Below are 24,821 nucleotides of genomic sequence, written 5' to 3' on the forward strand. Positions count from 1 at the left end.
CATGGGCACAAGTTATCTCGGCAGATTGAGTGAAAAAGACTTATTTATCTTTGCCTTATAATAAAGAAAGAGATGAGCAAATTTATCCATTAACTTGAAAAGACCCTCATATTTCATGTGAAAACAAACCAAAGGCAGTAATTCTGCTGAAAATACTATGATACATAAATTTTTATTTGGAAATGTATGTTTGTGTTTGAAACTGGAAAATATAAACCATGAAGCGTGTGCGCTATATAACAAGCATTTAAATTATTCCTTTTTAACCCTAAGAAAAATAACCAGAAACAATTAAATTGATGTTGCTTTATTTTTGATAGGTTGTTATATTGGAATGATTATTTCTTTAAAAATAAAAATGTTGATGAAGGTCTAATTTCAATGGTGTGTGATACATGTTTTGTTCTAATTAAGAAGGATACAAAATAGATACATAATATTTTGTCAGAAATATCTGTTAACACAGACAATTCTTATTTCTCAAGGATAAGGACTGAACCTTCATTCTGTAATAAACAGTAAAGTACTTATTAATTTTTTTAACATTTTGTATATTGTATTATGGAGAACAAACCTATGTGGCTATAGAGAGGGCGTTGGTGACCTAAGCAACCTTTATAAAATCTGTGATAACTCCATGAAATCCCATCTCCAACACCCTTTCTAAGTGAAAATATCTATGCCTGGTGTACACCTCCTGTAGATATGCAGTGCTTTTGTTGTGATGTGTACTTCTTAAAGCACTGCATTTCAGCAACAGAAAAAAATTGATATGCTGTCAGACAGGCTGGGACCATCCTGTGAACTGTTGTATTGCCTGAAATATGGATCTTCACCTGTGGAGGGTGCAACTTACAGGTATTTATTCCATCCTGCTTTAAAGGAAATGTAGTATAACAAAAGTGGCAAAACAAGTTGGCTGGGATTTAACAGCCAGAAACCTCTGTAGGGCCACTGAGTCTCCTTTACAGGTTAATATCCCTCCTGGCAAGGAGTGAAGGGTGTGGCTGCTGGGTTGCTGTCACAGTTTAACACCAGCTGACAACTAAGCACCATACAGCTGCTCACTCGCTCATCCCCTGGTGAGATAGGGGAGAGAATTGGAATGGTAAAAGTGAGAAAACTTGTGGGCTGAGATAAAAACAGTTTAATAGGTAAAGCAAGCAAACAAAGCAAAGCAAGGAATTCATGGAATGTTCCTTCGGTCACTTGGGGTCAACTATCCCAGCTGTCCCCCCTCCCAACTTCTTGTGCACCTCCAGCCCAGCTCTAGGAGGGCAATATGAGAAGCAGAAAAGGTCTTGACTCTGAGTAAGGACTGCTCAGCAGTAACAATACAGGGGTGTTTTCCTCAACACTCTTCTCAGCACAAATCCGAAACATAGCCTCTTGTGAATAAAACTAACTCCCACCTAGCAAAAATCAACAGTCAGTCACTCTGAGTGATTTTCTAGTGCACCTTTGGATGCTGAAGCAAAACTTCAGCGTTTCCTGTTCTACTTCCTTTAAGTGAGGAAATGTAGTCTTAGGTCCCTGCCTCTGGAAAAGATTGGATGACGACTTCTGTGAGAGGGGAACCTAAGAAACAAACCCAAATATTGTGTTTTCTAGAAGGTTCCTATTTCACTGGATTTTGTGCTCTCTCTTTCTGGCCATCCAAAGGGGCTAGCTTCTTCTGCAAGACTCTGAAACAATTTGCTGTTTCTTAATGTGAATACAAAAGTTATATTATTGACCTAGGCTTGACTGGTTTAAGGGCTCCTCCCAGGAAATTTTTTGACTTTGTACTTTTAACAATACTATACCAGTATATCACAACTTGCTCAATTCTCAGCTGTCTTCAGAAAAGCTGGTGAGAAACCTCATGTAAAAGTGAAAGTATAGATTTACTTTAGTTAATGACTTGTTAGTGCATGCTAATATGTCCTCCACACAAAATGCACGTCTGAGATTTAAAGCAGGGTATGTGAATGCCCCTCTTTAACACACCCAGGATTTTTAGACTGCATTCATGATTGCGACCAGCTTTCTAGATTTTTCAGTACTAAATGTTAAAGATATTTTTTTATTTTATATGACACAATGAAACTCATCTTTGAATTTTAAATTTGAATCCTTACAATGTAATTGTTTAATAACTAGAGCACATGGTGGTACTTTGCTTTGAATGAATGGAGCCCAAATTTAATGTACAAAATGAAACCTTCTGTTTTGTCAAAGAATTGAAAAACCTCTAACGTCATTAACATTTTCCTCTGAATTAAAGTATAAACATGATAATTATAGTAATATCTAATATAATAGTAATAAAACAAAAGCATAATCTTAATATTTCAAAATGTTGGCAATAAGACGTTCTTTACAAACCTTTAAATTATTTGAGCATTTTTCTGCATCTTTTTTTCGAGCTGTGGTTGTTTTCAGTCTCCCTGTTCATCAGAAACCACTGAGAGCCTTTTTTTTTCTCATTCTTTCATTTTCTAGCCATTAATCTGTGTTTCCCTCTGCCCCCTTGATAAAGAGTTATACAGACTTAAGGCCAATTAATGGATGCAGTGGGTCACATTCTGTCCTCAGTTGCAAAGCCAGGGTTCAGCTCCCATTGAATCTACAAAGATTGCAACCAATGAAAGTTTTGGTTGTGTATTTGAGGGTGGAATTTGGCCTATCTTGTTTAAAGAGATCATGCAGTTCATTTATGGCTACACAGTTTGTGCTATGGAAAAAAACACTGAAGCTCCGTATAGTCAGTACAACGTGCTTGCCACTGTGGACCAAGGTTGCAACTTTCATTGCATAGTTTAAACTGCGTTGTTACTTGACTGTTAATAGTCTCTGCAGATATAACTAACCCTAAACCCAAGGACACCAACCATGTGCTTCAGATTCCATGAATATATGATCTCCAAGCTGTACCACTAGCAAGGAGGAATGTAATTTCTCAAGGGTGCCAGTGTATCTTTGCCTCTACTCTGTTCATTTTGTGGGAAATGCTGTGGTATTTTGTGGTTTGTTAAAGCCAGATGCTGGAATAAAGAGATCAAATGAGTAATTTTCCTTTTACTTTTTTTAAAAAAAAGTGGAAAATACCCAAAAATCTGCTTCTATGTTTGCTGACAAAATGTTTTACATATAAACGTGCATTAATACAAAGATTCAATTGAGAGACCAAATGAAGAAACCTACAGTCTGTTATTTTTATTTAAACTTTTAATAAATCACATGATTGTTTTACAGTTATTATGTCTTAGGGATGCAGTACTGGGTGTTAGTGTGGGAAAGGCTTTGTTAGACAGGTGATCCAAAGGCATGCAATTGAAAAGTTCCTAGGGACTTCACTGTGTATCAGTCTGATTAGAGTTTCTCTCCTTCCCAAGCCATCTTTTACATGGATTTGGCAACAGGTTGTATGATGTTGTATGGCAATAGGGTATGGCATCCTCATAGCTTTCATGCCAGAAGAATATCAACTAAATATAAACCATGACCTCTACTAGCATCCTAGTTAATGAAATACAGAGTTTATACTGTTGGGGATATATAACCAGATTAATTCCTTGTGTACTCTGCTAGATTTTCCTGCTTTTTATGATATCTCTGGTAGAATTCATCCCCAAATTAAGACACCTAAGTTCCGGTATTTCAGTGTAAAAATATTCTTCAAGAAGGGCAAAAAAGAAGATCTGAGGAACTACGGTCTAGTTACCTTCACCTCAGTCCCTAGGAAGGTGAAGGAACAACTACCCTGGAAAGCACTTCCAAGTACATGAAGGACAAGATGATTTGGAGTAGTCAATATGGATTTACACAGAAGAAATCATGTTTAGCCAGCTTTCTACAATGATGTAATTAAATTGGTGAACAGGAGAGCAGTGGATGTTGTTACCTTAATTTTAGTGGAAGCCTTTGACCCTGTCTCTGATAACATCCTTATAGACAGGATGACAAATCATAGGTTAGATAGGTGAACAGTGATGCAGATTGAAAACTGGCTTAACAGCTGAGTCCAGAAGGTTAGGGTAAGTGGCATAAAGTCTAGTTGGAGGCAAGTAACTAATAGGAGTTTCCCAGGGTTTGATACCGGGGCCAATACTGTTTAATAATTTAATCAATGATCTGGACAATGGGACAGAGTGAAGCCTCAGCAAGTTCACAGATGATACAAAACTGTGAGAAGTAACTGATACACTAAAGGTCATGCTACCACTTAGAGGGATCTCAACAAGCTGAAGAATCAGGTTGAGGGGAATCTCATGAAATTCATCAAGGGGTAATGCAAAATCCTGCACCTGGAGAATAATAACCCCAAGCACTCATACAAGACCAGCTGGGAAGGAACTTCTCTGGGGTCTGGTAAACAATAAGTTGGCCCTGAGTCAGCAATGTACCCTTGCAGCAAAGAAGACCAGCAGCATACTAGTCTGTATTATGAAAAGCATTGCGAGCAGATCAAAAGAGGACAATCTTCCCCTCTACTAAGCACTGGTGAGAAACATTCTGAGTGCTGTGGTCAGTTCTGGGCTCTTCATTAGAAAAAATATATGGACTTGTTAGAGAGGTCCATAAAGATGATTAAGGAACTAAAGCCTCTTTCGCATGAGAAGAAGCTGAAAGAACTGGGACCATTCAGCCTGGAGAAGAGATGGCTCAGAGGGACCTTATTAATGCATACAGATACCTGAAAGGAGAGAATAAAGAAGAGGCAACTGGATTCTTAGCAGCAGAGCCCACTGAGAGGGTGAGAGGCAGTGGCCACAACAGAATATATAGGAAATTCACTTAAATGTGAGAAAAACCTTTCAACTATAAGGGTGGTCAAATACTATAACATGTTGGCCTGAGAAGTTGTGAAATTTCCATCTGTGGAGATAGTAAAAACCAATCTGGCAATGATTCTGAACAACCACTTCTATATTATCCTGCTTGAGCAGGAACATTGGACTAGATGGTCTCAAGAGGCATCTTCCAACCTCAGCAGTTCTGTAATGATGCAATATTCTTTAATGTTTGAGCTATTTAGGTTACTAATTCAATGCAGAGATTTAAACTGAGGTGTTACAGATCTTGGTGGCTGAAATGACACCTGTTGTCAAAGTAAGTTGGTCAGTATGAGGATTTGTGTACCTCAGACACTATAACTCTGTTTAAACTGCAATAGGTTATGCGAGATTGTTTCCCATTCAGCTCTAGGTCTTCTAGAGGAATAACTGTATATAACCATCTATCCTCTTTCCTCACCAGAAAGCGTATTAGGTGATCCCTTCCTCAGCTTATCTAAACCAAAATTATATGTGAAAATTGGTATACAGTTTTTGAGGACAAACAGGAAATTACTAAAATTAACCAATGTTGATCATTGATGTTGCTGAATTTCCATTTATAATCCCCAAATCTACTGAGAATTTTATTGTGGCCTTTGTGTGTTATGAGCCTGGTGATTAATGTTACTATAGATGTCCTTGATCAAGATTTCTTAAGTAGTTAGGACATCTCCGGTATCTCATGCAATACTCTCCACTTTTTTTTAAATAAGTTTTTTTGTTAGTGTAATCCAAAGCACTTTGTTGTCAGTGCTTTAAGCATAAGTGTGTAAAAACCATTATGGAGAAAAAGCTGATTTTTATGGGATTAGCTGTTTTCACAATGGAATGAACGATTCACCAAAAAATTGTGAAAATACAATCTAACTCTATCAATTCTAATTAGTTAACGCAATGATTAAAAATATTTGATTAAATAAAGTTGATCACATTGTGAGGGAAGCCTTAATGTGACAGTACTGTTAAATTCAGACCTTATGAGCATAGTGAGTCAGGTCATTAGTTTACTCCTGTTAAATTCCTCCTCCTTTGGTGAGGATACATTTATATTAAGTGCAGACAGTATCTTACTAGTGATCTTGCAAACATTTAACCATGCTGATTTCTCCATTTAAAAATGTCTCCTCAGTGAGAATTCTTTCTGCATTCCTGTGATTCTGCCAGATATGTCAGTAGACTCTTCAAAGGTAGAGATCTTTTAAAAAGAATCAGCTTTGAAAAAAACACAAATCAACATTTAGCTTCAAACAGAATTAGAGTGGAGTTAAACTGATATCAAAGGAGTTAGGAAGATTGCCTTGTCATCACGTGAAAGATAGTCACAGAGTATGTTTTAGCAAGCAAGTTTGTAGACAGCATTTTGAAAACCAATGCACTTATTAAACTGTATATGGATTCTTTTATATTTTCACAATAATAATATTTTTTTATTTACTGTAAATTTATTTAAAATATACTTTTGAACTTCATACTTTTAAAGTATCTTAACTTATGTTTATAGAGCTGTATACTTAATCTTTCAGAAATGCTGATTTCATCTCTAAGAGCCAAAGCCTGGTTGTCGGCCTCCATTTCTAGCTTTTTCTTCATTACTAAATGTGTCATTGCCTCGGAATTAAATTTGACATAAATATATTTTTTAGCTAAGAAATAATTCTTTATAATATTGGGAAATAAATTTATATAGGTAGGATGTTATACTGAATGTAAATGAGTATTTTGGATAAAAGTGTAAGTCTTTTATTCAATTCCAGTTCTTTGCATATGTGAGTATTGATTTTTACAGTTAAGGAGATCTACACAGATTTCAAGCAGGTACAGTACAATATGGCAAAGTAAGTCTGAATCAAATGTCATATATTTTTCAGGCCACTTTACAGTTGTAGAACTTCACAAACTCTACAAGATTTCTTGCCACACAGCCTCTGTAAGTCACTCAGAGATACTAAGTTGGGAAAGCACATGCCCACAGTAACTTCTAGTCGTGTTTTAAGAGTTTGCTCACTGGTTCAGTGAGAATTTGCAGCTCATAATTTTACAGAAATAACACTGCACAAATCATTACACTGTCACATTTAATACATGAGAAACACCACACAGAGAGTATGCTTAGTTACATTATGATGAAATACTTCTATCTGTGAGAGTTCAAATATGTGTATTTGCTAATTGTCAGAACATAATATACATAACATATTGTCTGGAACATTCTTTGTTAGAGGTCTTATCCACCAAGAATTTGTGGTTTCCACTGAGATCAAAGAATTCTGAATTTGCTTAATGCCTTTCAAGCTGTTCTCTTGAGTTCAACACATTAAACTGACCTTTGGTACACTAAATGATGTCTTCCTTGTTTGTTTGTTTGTTTTAAGGAAGTTGTTACTTCAAATCTTTCTGAACAAGTCTGAGGGACCCAGTTTAGTTTTCTTTAATGAATGTCGGTGACAGGTTTTTTTAGACTTATTTGATATTACCAAAACATATTGAGATAAAATTTATAATGCAGAATAGACTGCAAGTAAGTAAAACTTACGAAATACTTATTTGGTCCCATGTGGCTTCAATATTTTAAAAAGTAATGTTGTGGATGAGGTTTTCTCATAAGCCCACTTAGAAGCAGAGTGTTTCTTTAGACATTTAATCCAGTCAGCATTTTATTGATAATAATCTGCATTTTAAATTAAGTTTTCTTAAAAAATACTCCTGAATGCTATAGGGGGAAAGCAGATCTCTTGATTTTAAAAGATGCAACATTTCATCAGGAAACAGGTCAAATCTAGAGTTCATCGTGTTCATAGCACAATTTTAAATTTTCTGTTGTGAGAATCTTCTGCTTAGTGGAGCCACTTTATATGATTCCATAGTTCTTATAAAGTGAACAAATAAGAAATATTATTTCCATATTACTTCATTTTGTGCAATTTTACATCTTCATTCAGTTTTAGTCTAACTATTCTTCTGTCATTTTGCATACATAAGAGTATTATATAATAATATTGATGAGGTGTTAGGTACTAAGACTGTAGTGGTTAATTATTGAAAAAATCTATGTCTCTAATACTACCCACTGTATCAAGTTTACTTCAAAGAAGTGTTTTCAAAGTGATTTCACAGTCTTCTACTTCTATTATGGACACTACATACCATGATTCAGTGTGTGTATATTTTCAGAACTGATATTGCTTGATTGTAGTTGTAGTAGTGTTCAACTGAAATAAGATATGCACATAGTATAGTTATGAAAATACCTGTTCAGTAAATAGCACTCTTATTGAGTCTCTAAATGTGTGTATGGTTTTCAGTGTTATGGTTGTATAAGATAGCTTGAGTATGTCCCATTTTCACCCCATAAATTAAAGCTGACCAGGGTCAACTGTAAGTTATGTTTATTTTTTTCCTCATTGAATGTACTTGCTTTTTACATTTATGGAAACCTCTTTTTTCTCTCCCTTGGAACTGCCACTCCTTTATGCATTTTTCCTCTCCTTTGAAAGATGCACACTTTCTGTAACATAACTGGAAACATTCCTGCAATGTATACAATTTCATATGCATGTGTTACCACAGTCCACATTCTTTTAAAAATAGCCACGTCTCAAATTAAGTACACTTTTGATATCTCAGACAGTAATGGAGTGTATGTATGCCACCACAGATATGTGTGCCACCACAGAGCAGGAATGGGTTATTAATCAGTAGGCAGGAAAGAGGGAGAGAGGACCTATCCCATACTGGTGAAATTGCTGGGACTGGCACTGCACAAAAAGACCTCTGTCTCTTAATCCTAAACAAAAAAAAAATAAAATTGTATGCTATTTAGCTTGATGTCTGTTTTTTCTTAGATTATAACTAAGAGAAACTGGAATGTAGCTAAACAAAAACAAACAAACAAAAAAAACCCAACCAAAAAACCCAACAAAAAAAAAAACAAACCAAAAGTGCAAAGAATCCCCCAAACCAGAAACCATTTCAGTAAAGTATGAAATATGTCCTATCTAATTTCTTTCTCTAGTGGCGCTGAAATATATCACCTGTGCCTTGCTTATGAGAAACCTTTGAGGTAACTTTTAATAAAAAAAGTATCTTTTTACTTGCTTTAGTATCTGGACTTGTTTAGAGGTGAAATCAAGCAATTAAAAAACTGAGCATAAATAATTTTCATTGTATTTAGTTGAAGTCTTCTAAAATCCAATGTTTTATTATCTTTTACAATACTTGTGTTTTAATTCTTTTACTCTGAAGAGACAAGGACTCTTTTTTGTTTTTCCAAAATTTGTGTTTTCAGCATATGCGATTCCTTTGCACAGCAGCTGTTGGAGGTTTCCATGGACTTTTGTCTTAATAATGAATCTGAGAAAAAAGATACTGTAGCTTCACCCCATTTTGCCTGTCATGTAATGAAAATCACTAGGCTTTCTACCACTAGGATTATTGCAAAATTTCCCTATTCAGATATTGTCATCATACAGAGGCAAAAGATATGCCTTGTGTTCCACAAAAGGATACTGTCAATGGAAGCAGAGATTTACCATCATGAAGTGTTGAACTGATACATTGCCTATCATCTTTGTCTTGTATAATTTTGCACAGCTAAAATTTCACCTGTTTTTTTATTTGTAATTGTTCAGTAAAGCAACTTTTTGGTATCAGGCAACTAATTCATACTTATTTAAACTAACCATAAGGTTTTTTTCTTAGAGCTTTTTAATATCCAGTTTGAGTCATGGATATAGGTTAGTACAATTTAAGATAATATAGAAAGCAAGGAAAATTCTTATTGCAATCAGTGTAGTAGTTTATGGTTACTAGGACTGAATCCAAAATTCATACAAGTGAAAGGTGGTGGTGGAAATGAGAACTGTAACTGATGCATTTCAATGGTACTGTAAAGACTGTAGATTACTGCTCGCAATACTTTCAAGTGTATTGCAGGGTACCCAGGGCAATGACTTAGTGTTAGGAAATTTGTACGACAGTATCTGATAATCATGGCAAGTGGTGGAGAGAATAAAAAAAATAAGTTTTCTATGAAATTCCATGCTCTTGCTAATTTCCTCCCAGCAAATCAGTGTTTATATTATGTGCTAATTAATGGTCTTGCAGGGTTCTGCTTTACTGAAATTTCATAAAGTAGCAGGATAAAGCAATGAAGATGGAAATGAAAACATCTACAAAAGCAATTGGTGTTGTTCATAAATAAATTAAGCAGTTGAGCATACAATGACTGTACTCAGAAAGAATACCTATTAGCAATTCTCTGTTGTATTGATCCTTTAGACTAAGTCATGTGTGCTACACTTAAACACTTTTATGTGTTTTAAAGCTGTTATTTGTAAATTTGAGTAAAGTACAATAGTCCTTAAGGGAAGCTGCCTAATAACAGGCAGACTTGCAGACAGAGTTCAGTGTATTTTTTCCATCTTTAAATCAGTAAGAAGTCTTTATAGGTAGGAAATGAGAGTCCCATTTGTACTTGCCACTGGAGAGCTGCAGTTCGTACAGTGGTCTTCATTGTCAGGACTACCCGTGCACAGCAGGTGCATTGCTATGAAACCTTTTCTTCTGAGTATTATAGAATTGTAGAATCATTTAGGTTGAAAAAGACCTTTAAGATCATCAAGTCCAACTGTTAACCTAGCACTACCAAGACACCATTTAATCACGTCCCCAAGTGCCACATCTACATGTCTTTTAAATACCTCCAGAGATGGTGACTCAAACACTTCCCTGGGCAGCCTGTTCCAATGCTTGGCAAACTTTTCAGTGAAAAAAAAATCCTAATATCCAATCTAAACCTCTCCTGGCACAATGTCAGCCCTTTTCCTCTCAGCCTTTTGCTTGTTATTTAGAAGAGAGCTGACACCCACCTTGTTACAACCTTCTTTCAGGTAGTTGTGAAGAGCAACTTCTTTTCTCCAGACTAAACAATCCCAGTTCCCTTAGCCGCCCCTTATAAAAAAATGTGCTCTATACGCTTCATCAGCTTCATTGCCCTTCTTTGGACACACTCCAGCAGCTCAACGTCTTGTAGTAAGGAGCTCAAAACTGATCACAGTGCAGCCTCACCAGTGGCAAGTACAGCAGCATGATCACTTCCCTAGTCCGGCTGGCCACACTGTTTCTGATATAAGCCAGGACACTGTTGGCCACCTTGGCCACCTGGGCACACTGTTGGCTCACATTCAGCCGTTATCAACCAGCACTCCCAGGTCTTTTTCCACCAGACAGCTTTCCAGCCACTCATCCCCGAGCCCATTACATTGCATGTGGTTATTGTGACCCAAGTGCAGGACCCAACACTTAATCTTATTGAATCTCATACAATTGGCCTTGGCTTATTGATCCAGCCTGTCCAGATCCCTCTATAGTGCCTTCTTTCCCTCAAGCAGATTAACTCTCGTGCCCAATTTGGTGTCATTTGCAAACTTACCAAGGGAGTACTTGATCCACTCATCTAGGTCACTGATATCAAATATATTGATAAAGATATTGATTGAATCACTCGCATATGAGAGAAGGTCAAGGCTGATATAGCATCTCGACAGTCTCTTTCTGCCTGTTGTCACCTATTATGCTTTATTTCATGGTGTCTGTTCCATAAAATATTTCCTGCTTGTATTATTCTTCTCTCAGATTGGCTAGAAAGCACAAGCTTATTTCATGCTTACTTTCTGTGTGAATGATAGGTGTATTCAATTTTGTTTTTCCATGGAATGTTGAAAACCAAACTCTAAAGAAAACTTGCACAAGATGTATAACAAATCTTTATGCAAAACTTGATACAGACTCATAGAATCACAGAATGTTTTGGTTTCGAAGAGACCTTTAAAGATCATCTAGTTCCCACTCCACTTTCTGCTCCTGCTCTGGGTAAGGACATCTTTCAGTAGATGAGGTTGCTTAAAACCTCATCCAGTCTGACCTTGATCCAGTCTGGCCTTCCAGGGATGGAGCATCCACAACTTCTTTGGGCAACCTGTTCTAGTGTCTCACCACACTCATTGTGAAAAATTTCTTCCTATATCTAATCTAAGTCTACCCACATTTAGGTTAAAACCACTACCCTTTGTCTTGTTATTACAGGCCTTGGTATAAAGCCGATTTCTTATAAGCTCCCTTTATATACTGAAGGCCACAATAATGTTTCCCTGAGGCAGTTTCTTCTCTAGACTGAACAAACCTAGCTCTCTCAGACTTTCTTCATAGGAGAGGTGTTCTAGCTCTCTCATCAGTTTTTGCGGCCCTCCCCTAGACCTGCTCTAACAGTACCATGTATTTTTTATTCTAGGCATATCATAGTTGAATGCTGTATTCCAAGTGGGTCTCATGACAGTGGAGTAGAGGAGGAGAATTATCTCCCTTGAGCTGTTGGCCACGCTCCTTCTTATGAATCTCAGGGTACATTTAGCTATCTGTGCTGTGAGCACATATTGCTGGCTCATATCTAATATTCATCTTCCAGTAAAAATCTACCAATATTCCCAAGTCCTTCTTAACAAGGCTGCTTTCAATCCCTTCATCCCCCAGCCTGTATTGATACTGGGGCTTGCCCCAACGCAGATGCAGAACATTGCACTTTAGTTTTGTTGAACTTCATGAGGTGGACCTGAGCCCACTCTTCAAGCCTGTCACAGTCCCCCTGCATGGAATTCCTTCTCTCAAGCATAGCAGCTGTATCACTCAGTTTAGTGTTGTCCACAAACTTCCTGAGGGTGCATTCAATCTCACTTTTATGTCTTTAATAAAAATATTGAACAGTAGCATTCCAAATATGGACCCTTGATGGACACCACTTGTTACTTATTTTCCTTTTGGGCACTGAGCTGTTGACTGCAACACTTTGAATGAAGCCATCCAGCCAATTGCTTATCCACTGAACAGTCAATCCATCAAGCACATATCTCAAACAAACAGTGTTGTCTGGGGCTGTGTCAAAGGTCTTGGAGAAGACAAGATAGATGACATCAGTTCCTCTTCCTATATGTTTCAGTGCAGCCACTCCATTGTAGAAGGCCAACAAATTACTCTGCACACTTTGCACTTTGTGAAGCCATATTGGCTGTCTCCAATCACCTCCCTGTCACACATATGCCTTAACATAGCTTCTAGGAGAATCCGTTCCATGATTTTCCCAGGCAGAGAGGCTGAGTAGTCGGTAGGTCCCAGTGTCCTCCTTTTTACCGTTTTTAAAAACAAGTGTGATGTTTTCCTTTTGCCAGTCACTGCGGCCTTCACCCAACTGATTCTTAGGTTCCTCAGTATCTTGTTACTATAAAAAGATAGTTCGTAAAAGAGCGGAGTACTATACACAAATCGGGAACTAAACAGAACAAAAATGTTACTTTTGTGTATATTGGTTAAATTAAACTAAAGCATGGTGGGAAATCATGACCAAGACCTATTAGCTGCATTTCACTACAAATATCTTACTCTACCAGATGTAATACACTATCAGGTTTTGTGTGTGATATAGATGTTACTTTAGAAAATACAGTGGTATATTGGTGTTTGAGAGGAGAAAGGTATCTTACAGAAAATAGCTTTTGTGGACTAAAAAAATATTATGTATCATAGTAGATAATTACCTTGCTGTTGGTTTGCTGCCTTCATCTAAAGGAAGATAATTGCTGATTAAAAATCTTAGTTATCCAGAGACCTGATGATATTCTATTCCTATATAGAATTATGCTTATATGCAACTGCAGAGCACTGTTATAGAGGGAATGTTTATATCTAACAGTATTTTATGTATATACATTTTTCATTATTTCAGAAATCTTGTTAATCTTTTCCTTTTATGCCATGTGTGCATGTGTATGGCTTGTGATGAGCTTTGCAGCTGATTAATTTTCTGTATTATATTATGCAGGTTAATAATGCAATATAGCAAACTACTTTTTAATGTGCACTCCAAGTGGTAAGTGAAATTTTGCCACCTCTATGGAGGCCCTGATTATTATAAACATTTCTCCTGATACTTGGACACAGCCATTCCCGTGCGGTGCCTGACCAGAGTGGGTGGTCCCGGCAGATACCCTGGGAGATTTAAATGCTCCCAAGGGAGCATGGCAAACAGGAGCATGGCAAACAGGTGTGGGGTGCATTAGTGTAACAGGGCAGTTTGAGCAGTGGTTCTAGCAGGCAGGGCAAGCAGGGAGGGTGCAGAGGGAGCCTGGAGGCCAGCCACAAAAGACCATGGACCACGGTGGCCACCTGGCAGAAAATTAAAGCTGCTGTGGGTGCTGCAGCAAGCAGGACGGATGCTGCCACCCAGACAGAACCTCAGTGGGCACATGCAGCTACCCAGACACTGGGCTGCAGGCAGTGGCGCCCTCCCACACCAACTCATGCCTCTGGTACGGTCTTCACTTGTGGAAGCTGTGCTCGCATGGCAGAATACCTTCACATGGTGGCAGAGCTGAGGGAAGAGGTAACTGGACTTGGGACTGTCGGGGGGTGTGAGAGGGAAAGAGATCAGTGGACCAGCGTCCCCTCACAAACTCAGCAGGCTGCTGGAGCTGGTGTGTCTGAATACCGCCCACCAGCAAACTGCAAGTATGGGGGAATAAGAGGTGGGGAATGGCAGCAAGTTCCTTCCTGATGCAGGAAGCCTGCTGTCCCCACTCAGACAACATACCCTCGGCTTCCCTTGAAGAATAAATATGAAGCACTGCAAGTGGAATCGATCCCCAAAGATGAAGAGGATGGCTCCCACAGCCTAGAAACATTCCCTAGGCTGTACCATCTTCAAACAACCATCAAAACATCCTCTGAGAAAAAGAAGAGGAGAATGATTGTCTTGGTTTATTCTAAAGGGAAATTGTCTTGGTTTATTCTAAAGGGAAATAGTCTTGATTTATTCTAAAGGGAATAGAGGGACCTATCTGCACACTGGACCCACTCCACAGGGAGGTCTGCTGCCTACTTGGGACATTAGTGAAGGACATCACTAGAAAACTTCCTTCCTTGGTGAAAGACATAGATTATTACCCTCTGGTAGTATTTCAAATTGGTGATGATGACACACATCTCAGGAAGCTGAGAGCCATTAAAAGAGACTTCAGGGCTCTGGGGAGAACAATGGAGGGCTCTTGGGGAGCAAGTAGTGTTTAGCTCTATTCCAACACTAAAGAATGAGGAGCAAGAGGTCAAAAAGAATCACTTGATTAATACCTGGCTCAAAACCTGGTGTGAGGAGAAAAACTTTGGGTTCTTTGATCAGAAACTGGCCCACACACCCCCAGGCTTCTTTACTAGGGATGGGGCACACTTGTCTCCTAGGGGTACTAAAGTCCTTAATAAAAATCTAGCAGGCCTCATAAATAGAGCTTTAAACTAGATGTGAAAGGGGAGGGGGACAAAGCCAGGCTAGGCAGGAGTGAGCCTGGAAGTGGAACTCCAATGCCTGAGAGATGCTGTGCTGGCAAGGACTGTCAGTATGTCACCACAGAGCAAGTAGGGGTGAGGACATCTGGTGACGGAAAGTATGAAACTGGCACTATGGGGTTAGATATTTCAAGGATCAGTCAATTGGGAATGAACACTATTCCCTTTATGAGAGCTGAGGGTTCACCAGCCCAGCTGAAGTGCATTTACACCAATGCACGCAGCATGGGTAATAAGCAGGAGGAGTTGGAAGCTATTGTACGGCAAGGAGACTACGACGTAGTTGCCATCAAGGAAACATAGTGGGACAACTCCTATAACTGGAGTGCAGCTATGGTGGGGTATAAACTCTTCAGGCGGGACTGGAAGGGTAGGAGAGGTGGTGGGGTAGACTTCTATGTTAGAGAATGCTTTGATACCCTAGAACTCAATTATGGTGATGACAGGATCAAGTGCCTATGGGTTAAAATCAGAGGAGCCCACAAGAAGGCAGATATTGTGATGGGAGTCTGCTATAAACCACCTAGCCAAGAAGGAGCAGCTGATAAGCTCTTCTGTAAACAACTGGGAGTAGTCTCAAGATCACTACCTCTTGTCCTTGTGGGAGACTTCAATCTTCCGGATATCTGCTGGAAGTACAATACGGCAGAAAGGAAGCAGTCTAGGAGGTTTCTGGAGTGCATGGAAGACAACTTCCTCACACAGCCGGTGAGAGAGCCGACAAGGGAATGTGCCCTCCTGGACCTGCTGTTTGTGAACAGAGAAGGCCTTGTTGGGGATGTGATGGTTGGAGTATGCCTGGGACAAAGTGATCATGAGATGATAGGTTTTTCAGTTCTAGGTGAGGTGACGAGGGGGATTAGCAGAGCAGTCATATTAAACTTCCAGAGGGCAGACTTTGGACTATTCAGAAGGCTGGTTGCCAAAGTCCCAAGGGAGCCCATGAGGTCTGGGTGCTCCTCAAAAAGGAAATCCTAGCAGCTTAGGAGCAAGCCGTCCCCATGTTCCAGAAAAGGACACATCTGGGAAAAAAAAAAACCCAGCTTGGTTGAGTAGGGAGATCTTGAGGGACGTAGTTTAGTGATTGTTAGGAATGGTTGGACTCAATGATCCTGTGGGTCTTTTCCAACCTGGTGATTCTGTGATTCTGTATAGGAATGATAAAAAACCCCCATTATTTGCCTCAAAAATAAAAACCAGAGTAGATATCATTAAAAATTTAGTTGAACATAACTGCCTAAATCTTGTCATGGGTTACCCTGAGTAGGCAGCTAAGCACCACACAGCCATTCACTTACTGTATTTGCAGTAGGGTGGATATATCCTGGTTTCAGTTGATATAGAGTTATTTTTTTTTCCTAGTAGATAGTGTAGTGCTATATTTTGGATTTATGATTAAAATAATATTGATAACACACTGATATCCTTAAATGTTGCTAAGCAGTCAAGGACTTTTCAGTTTCTCACACTGGCCTGCCAGCAGGAAGGTGAGTGGGACTCGGGAAGCTGGGAGGGGACACTGTCAGGGCAGGTGATCCGACCTGGCCAGTGGGATATTCCATACCATAAAATGTCATGTTCAGCTCAGCTGGGGAGTTGGCCAGGGGCAGTGATTGCTGCTCAGGGGCAAGCTGGGCATCTGTCATTGGGTGATGAGCAACTGCATTGTGCATCACTAGTTTTGATGATTGTGATGATGATGATTATTATTTCTCCCTTTTTCCCTTTTAGTGTCCTGTTAACCTATTAATGCACAAGTTTTACTTATTTTCATTCTCCTCCCCATCCCACTGCGAGGATGGGGAAGAAACAGGTGAATGGATGTGTGTTGCTCAGATTACATCTGGGATTAAACTATAATAGGCGGAGAAGATCAGAAGGGTAAAAGTGAGAAAAAACACACTGAGAGGTTGAGATAAAGGCATTTTCATAGGTAAGGCAAAATCTGTGCAAGCAATCAAAGCAGAATAAGGAATTAAATGACTACTTACCAGCTATTTTAGCCATCTCTGGGAAAGCAGGGCTTTACTGTGTGAAACGGTTATTTGGGAAGAAAAACATTTTCCTCCTTTCTTCCCGCAGCTTTTATTGCTGAGCATAATGTCTTATGATATGAAATATCCTTTTAGTCAGTGGGGTCAGCTGTGCCACCTGTGTCCCCTCCCACCATCTTGTGCACCCCCAGCTTACTTGGTTGCAGGGCAATATGAGAAACACAAGAGTCCTTGATGCTGTGTGAGCACTGCTCAGCAATAAGTAAAATATTCCCACGCTATCAACACTGTTTTGGTCACAAATCCAAAACATAGCCCTGTACAAGGTACTAAGAAGAAAATTAAGTCTATCCCAACTAAAACCACGACAATTAATTATGAAGGTAATTCATGTAGCAAATAAAATGGAAAGGAAGCAGCATGATGTAACTACCTGAACATGAAACACAGGGCTATTACTAGGGATGTTAACCCAGCAGAGAACTTGAGCACATTTAACTTTTTGGTAATTAGGCAGCCCTTTTAATCCAAACCAGCAGAAACTCAGGATGGAATCTTAGTCTAGTTGGCTTTAGCAGCAAGGTTTCCAAGTCAACTAACACACCACTACTCACAGCTGCATCAGACAGAGAAAATAGTAAACAGAAGGAGGGTCTCCAGTTGCTAAATCCAGGTCAGGGATGAGACCACCACAAAGGAAACTGGACAGAAGTTGGAGACTACTCAACCAGACTTTGTAGCTAACTATTGGCAGAGTTATTAGTCTCATTCTGGTAAGCTCTCTAACATTTACCGTGATAGAATATTAAGTACTCCATGCAAGATTATTTTTGCCTTCATGCTGTTGAAATGCATGCACTGGAAAGTGCTCCCAAACAATGGCTAGATACACCATTTAGGTGATAATTTCTATTTCTACTCTATTTAAAAACATTTTTTTTGGGTTTATTTATTTAGAGATGGTGGGGTTTTTTTAGCTTTATGTTTCTGGGTTTTTTTCTGTTTCCATCAAGGGAAGCAATTCCAAAGTCTTTTTGCTGCTTCAGTGTGTTTGTTTTTTTACTGTGCCTCCAGGCAGAATTTTCCTAAGACTGTAAGCCCGGCCTATTCAAGTGGGTGATTGACTGCAGGGTACAGAGAAATTCCTGGCAGCAAGTCAACTTGCAGCAATAAAAGCTATTTTTTTCCAACACCATCAGTTCCCATTACACGGACACCACAAAGGCCCCAAAAGATAAAATCAGCTCCAGGAAGTATTCACACTTCTCATTTATTCTGGAAGCTAATTTTGCAAACAGCTTTTTGCCAGGTGCATTTTCAGAAATAATGCTGAATCTAGAATTGGGACATTATCCTTGACTTCCTTCCCATCCACTCTCAGTCTCCACCCAGCTCCTTCTTACAGAGATAGTTCAAAGCAAGCAGTGAGATATAAGAGCAGTTTAGGAGTCAAACTGCTGAAAGAAAATATTGCAATAATGTGGATTTAGCTTAAGCATGTCAGAAAAGTGTCCCTTTCAAAACAAGTATTTAGAGGTGTGAGAGAGAATATTTTAAAGCCAATTTGAAGCAAAGCTTTCTTGTCTTCTACCCCAAGACATTCTTACCACCCAATAGATTTGTGTGGTTTTCATTTTCTTCTTTCCAAACTTGCTAAATTTTCATATTTAGTAAATAAAAGGATCGCATAAATTCAATAGCTTTTCACATGGCCCACACTCCTTTAGAAATCATACTGATCTCTTATCAGTGAAAATAAACAAATGCACTTTTATAAATTAACATCTTCAAAGCACATATGGGATCTCTCTTTGAAGGTTAAGTCAAACTATTGGCAATAATAGTAGCCTGTAAATCATAAAGAAGGCAATTTCCAGGCCAAAATTTTTTTCAAATAGGAGAACTCTTTGTGGAATTAATTTCAACCACTGAGTATTATTACAGAATTATCAATTCCTTCTATCACATTTTAAATATACCTCTCCATTTACATTAAAACTTTTAGGCATTTAGAAGACTACTATTATAAGGTTCCCTTTATCTGTTGACTTTAGAGTAAATAGTATGTCTATATTGGAAATACATGCTGGGTCTGCAAGCATCAAACCATCTCGTTGTTTCTCTTAAGAGGCAAGAGCTGCCATATTACCATACTAAACAAAGGTATCATGGATATTGGTCTGTGGCAAGTTTAAGGAAAGTACATAAGAAACAAGATGGGTACAGAATTATCCTTATCCTGTTAGAGCCTCCTCATTTCCAGTGACCACTCATTTTAGAGGTGGAGGTTTCAGAGATGTAGATTTAACTGTACTATTACATTTACTCTTCATCTGTGTACCTATCTCCATGACTTAGTAAAAGATTTACCTGAATCTCAGTGATAAGACTTTCCACTACTTATGGGTAATGTGAAAATGTACTGGTTTTGGCTTTAGGCCTGTGATCTGATAATTATAACTGAACTGTCTTCATGTGATAGTTAATAATGTTTTCAGATGGGAGTTATGAAGCACACAAGAAAAGATGCTTTCCCAGCTTCTGTGTTTTCCTGTCAGGTGTAAGATGAGAGATAACGTTACATCTTCATCAGTTATGGACAAATAACTAATGTTAGTATTTAATCTGCAAATGATATTATTTGGAATTTGTGAAAGTAAAAAAATGCAGGGCGAGGGGGAAGATGATACCTTTATGTGAAAAATTTCAGTTATTTTATACATTTTAAGAAAAAAACACAAAAGCTTGGAAATAAAGGGTAGCTTCACAATGTGATTCACCACTTCCTGAAGGCAGAAGAAAGAGAGACTCAGAGTACTGAGACTTACTTAATTTTACATGCAATGGTTAGGATACGGTGTCTGGGGGTGACAGGATCTGGTCGGGAGAACCAGAATGTCCCCACATCTCAGTTACTTTAATAATTAGGGGGCTTAATTGGATATAAGTGGGTATAGAATTGTGAGGAAAGATGGCAAAAATCCACCACTATCTACCTAACTTGCCTGAAAGAACAGAACATTTCATACAGATGTATTGAAATTAACTGTTGCAACACTTTTTCTATATAACAGATGAGATCGCCTTTTATTTAGGAAGAATTTTGCAAGCAAGGATCACAAATCACAACTTTCCATAAACTGGTAATTGTAAATACAATAGTATCTGATACAGGTATATTCAAATTAAACCTAAATGTTAGCCTTATAAAGAGAAGGCTCCTAGACTGTATGCTATGTTATCTAAAATATTACCTGTCCAAATAAACTGCATTATGTCAAATGCTAATATATTAGGTGCACACACAGACAAAAAAAAAAAGTTTAAGGAGAAAATGGAGTGTTTCACAATTTCTGTATTTCTTATTTTTCAAAGTTTAGAGGTCTGTAGTATAAAGAAGCTTTTCATATTCTTTTTTTTCAGAAATGTAGATAGTGCTACAGTCTGCATTTTTGAGTGACAGAAAACAACACTAAATACAGATGCACCTAGGAAACAAAGTTTAAACAGCCTTCAGATGTGACAGTATGTCTTTTCCTGTGCCCAGTTTTTGGCTCAAATGTGACACAATGCCTTCAGATAACCTTCAGTGCCACTACACCTAAATGCTTATTCCATTGCTCATTCTTCTACTTTTTTATTCTTTTAAAAACTTATTTATTTTTATATACATAAGTTGCAAATGAAATCTTGAGTATACTAGCCTTCAGTAGAAGTCCTGATATTTGAGTACTGGATGTAAATTTCATCATGAAATCAGAACAGTGGCTTTAGCTCAGTAATGATTTCAGATTCTACTGTATTTATGGATTAATTCTGAAAGAATGTCTGAAGTGATTTTTAGTCATGGGTATTATTTAAACTTCATCAGTTGAATCTAAAATATTACTGAAAGGATATCCATTTTGTCTTGAGGAGAACAACATTCAATAAATGTCTGGATATGTGGAGTTTCCTGATAGATAAGTTTCAAGTATAATCACAACAACTTAGTTAATGCAGTTTAAGGTTTAAAGATTTAATGAAGGTTTAGAAATTCCATAATTGGAGATTATATTCTTTTTCTGTCAGTGAATTTATCCTGTTCATTGATTATTTTCCTATTTCTGTTGTGCTGGTGAAAGTTTGTCAAGAGTATTTACTGACATAGAAGTTATCCTATGTATTTTATTTTCAGATTAAAGCTTTACACTATAAGAATTGAACACAACGTGCACTAACTCAAGCTCTGTCATTATTGACTTATTTAAAGGCAAGCATTATAAATTCTGGAATATTAAATGACACCATACAAAATGGTATATGATCTTAATTGGCTGTATTCACTCTCATACATTTATCAGCTCTGTTATGCAGCCACTAGCCATTGCAACACTCCCATTACTTTCCATAGACTACTCAAATAAGCAAGGATTATTCTCATCATACAGTTAATGGGATTTTTCAAGCTGTTGCAAAGCCTTTCAGCCAGGTTGAAGTTTCTAAGAAGTGTTTTTCTGCTGTTTGTATATTTGTAACATACATGAAGCCATTAATTTACAGACTTCTGTACTGCAGAATCTTACTAATTGTACTAATTGTAATTCAGCAAAGTACCATTTTAAATGTTTAGGCTTTTGGACATGCCTGAATGTGAACAAGATCAAAATCTGGAACATTTTTGGTGGTGGTGGTGGTTTTGTATCACTGGTGTCTTGTGCTTTTAAGGAGGCTTGAAGTGTTTTCTAAGAGAACAGAAGTGACTAAATTTGCAATATATGGTCTAGAAAGTTTTGACTCCCAAGAATGCAGTCACATATCCACATACCAGCAACTGGGCTGGCTGAATATGTTTACTGCCTCATCAGCTATGCCAGCTGAAATGTTTGTGATTTCTTCGTAACCCATTTTGATCCAGTTTTGACAGGCAAACACAGAGTCAGTATTTAAACACTCTGAGATAAACCACATTATTTTAATTGAAATGAGAGAGGAAGGAACCACATGCACAGCTCAGCTAGCAGACTTCAGACTGTAGTAATCTCCAGGTGTTAGATATGGTACCAAGGGGTCAAGGGGAGAGTAAGGTAGCAGGAGCTTTGTCATCTGTCATACTTGTTACCAGAAGAGGACTCATCTATATATGATGTGTATTTAGAATGCAGACAATAATACAGAGGAAGGAATTATAACTGATTTGGATTGTTGTATAAGTCATGGTTAACTGAAAATTAGAATGTTTCCTAAGAACATTTATGTTTAAAGGCTGTATTTAGCAGGAAGATAGGACATTCAAAATGTGAGTGACGTGACATAGCCATAGAATGAATAGATGAGAAGACCCAAGGTGTATAAAAGCCGATAAAGTAACCCAAAGTATTTTTCTATCCATGTTTCAAAAGAACATACCTCTGTTAAAGAACAGACATATTGTGTTACTTACTTTACTGATCAAGACAGGCAAAAATAAGAAATTCTGGGAGTACTTTTCTCTTTAATGTAGGATGAGAATTTGACATAATGCAGTAGCTTCTTGTTATTTAATTATTGATGAATATAGAGTCTGGTAGTGGAGTGAGGTTTAAAATAACTCTCTCTAGGTTGTACAAAAATTAAAAATAACGTTGACCAAATAAAGTCGTAGAACTGTTTTCCTCCCACCTCTCTCTTCAAGGTATATGGATCTGTAAGAACCTCAGGTTTACACTACTATCAGCATCTGGTATCTCCTTACAGTAAAAAGGTATTTGTTTGGGTCAAATGTCTCTGTCCAACATTTTCAAATTTCAAAAAAAAATACAAACCCTAATCCATTTGAAACATAGTGCAGTACAGGAATTAAATGCATCAGTTCCTTTCTTTTTTCATATCAAGAAAGATGAACAATATTATTGATGATGGTGAGTTGTTTGGCTAGGGTTTTTTGGAGGAGAATGTAGAGGAGAGTCCACAAAACAAAACCAGAAAGAATAAGAATGGCTAAAAAACAATATTATATTTTCTAGGTGATATTTATCAGCTTGCTTAAAAATAATTTTGATTAATTTCCCTTCAGGTATTCTTATTTTTTCATATAGTAGTACATAGCCAAATGATGCTGGTTGGGGATATAACTTACTTACAGTATAACATAAACATGTATAAATGTAACCAAAGCACATAGCCAGCCTGTACTAACATTCTGGAGACTGTTTTTGCCTTCTTTCTATTTTGTCTCTGACTTGCATTTTGACATATCAGCTATTGCATCCTGTGTTAAGATTGAACTCTGAGGATATAGAAATAATAGCTAGTAATATAGCCTCCAAGATCTCATCAAGTCTATTAGGTAAAGAGTGGCAACGAGTAAAACAACCCCAGCAAAATAATCCATTTTTTTACTTTACCCCCTTAACTCTATTACTGCTCATGAAAATTTAACCCTGTTATGAAGGGTTTTTCCTATATATATTTAATGAGTTATAGCTATTTCCATTTGGTTTGTATCCTATAGTGATTAAAATCCTGTAACACTTATTCAATGTAAATTAAATCTCCGAGGCTTATAAAGTCACTCAGTGCTTGAAGATAAGGATCAAACTATCAGGGAGTGCAAGATAGAGATTGTCTACTGGAACAACAACTTATGATCCCTGTCTCAAACCCTGTCTCAAGCATGCCTTATGTGACATAGGGCTCCCCATTCTCTCTGCATTCAGCTGAAGAGAGAAACTTAGGAGATGGAGGGGAATGGCAGCAGGTTGTGCCCAGAGTAGCAGGCGTGTCTCCCCTGTTTCAAACTCAGCCTCCCTAGTTCCTTTGTACAATAGATACAAAGCTCTACAAGTGGAATCAAACCTTAACGTGGATGATGTGTTGCACAGCCTAGAAACATTCCCCAGGTTAAGACGCTCCAAGCCATCAAAATGGCCTCTGTAAAGAAGAAAAGATGGGTCATCGCCGTAGGAGACTCCCTTCTAAAGGGACTCATTATGACCATTATGATCATTGAGTCCAACCATTAACCAAGCACTAACAAGTCCACCACTAAACCACGTCCTAAGCACCGCATCTACACATCTTTTTAATAACTTCAGGGATAATGACTCAACCATCTCCCTGGGCAGCCTGTTCCAATCCTTCAAAACCCTATGGGTGAAGAAATTCTTCCTAATATCAAACCGAACTTGAGGCCCTTTCCTCTTGTCCATATCCTATATATGTTCAAACAAAAATAGAAAGAAGATATGAAAAATGCCTCAATCTAATTAAGTTTTATTCAAAAATATCCTAATGTCCTTTAGTACACATTACATATTACTAGACTGATGGAAAAATCTTCTGTGTAATTTGAGTATTAAATGCTAAAATTATAAAAACTTATTTTACACTACTACTTGGAAGGCCCAATACTTAAAATTCTTTCTTGGATGTTGAATCATGTGAGACTTTTTCAGAAGTCCTGTGAATGGCTTCTGATTTGTTAATTTTCAAATTTTAGTATTTTTCATGGGATTCTGTCTCTAAAAAGTGATAATTGGTTTTGTGTGGACAGTTTTGTGGGAACTAACGAAGAACTTAATGCTGAGGATTTACCTTCCTTGGCTTTCTCACATTAATTCTCAAGTGTTTTTATTTGATTTGTTAAGGATGAAGGTCTGAG

The sequence above is a fragment of the Phaenicophaeus curvirostris genome, chromosome 3 (genome assembly GCF_032191515.1).
Source record: "Phaenicophaeus curvirostris isolate KB17595 chromosome 3, BPBGC_Pcur_1.0, whole genome shotgun sequence".
NCBI lineage: Eukaryota > Metazoa > Chordata > Aves > Cuculiformes > Cuculidae > Phaenicophaeus > Phaenicophaeus curvirostris.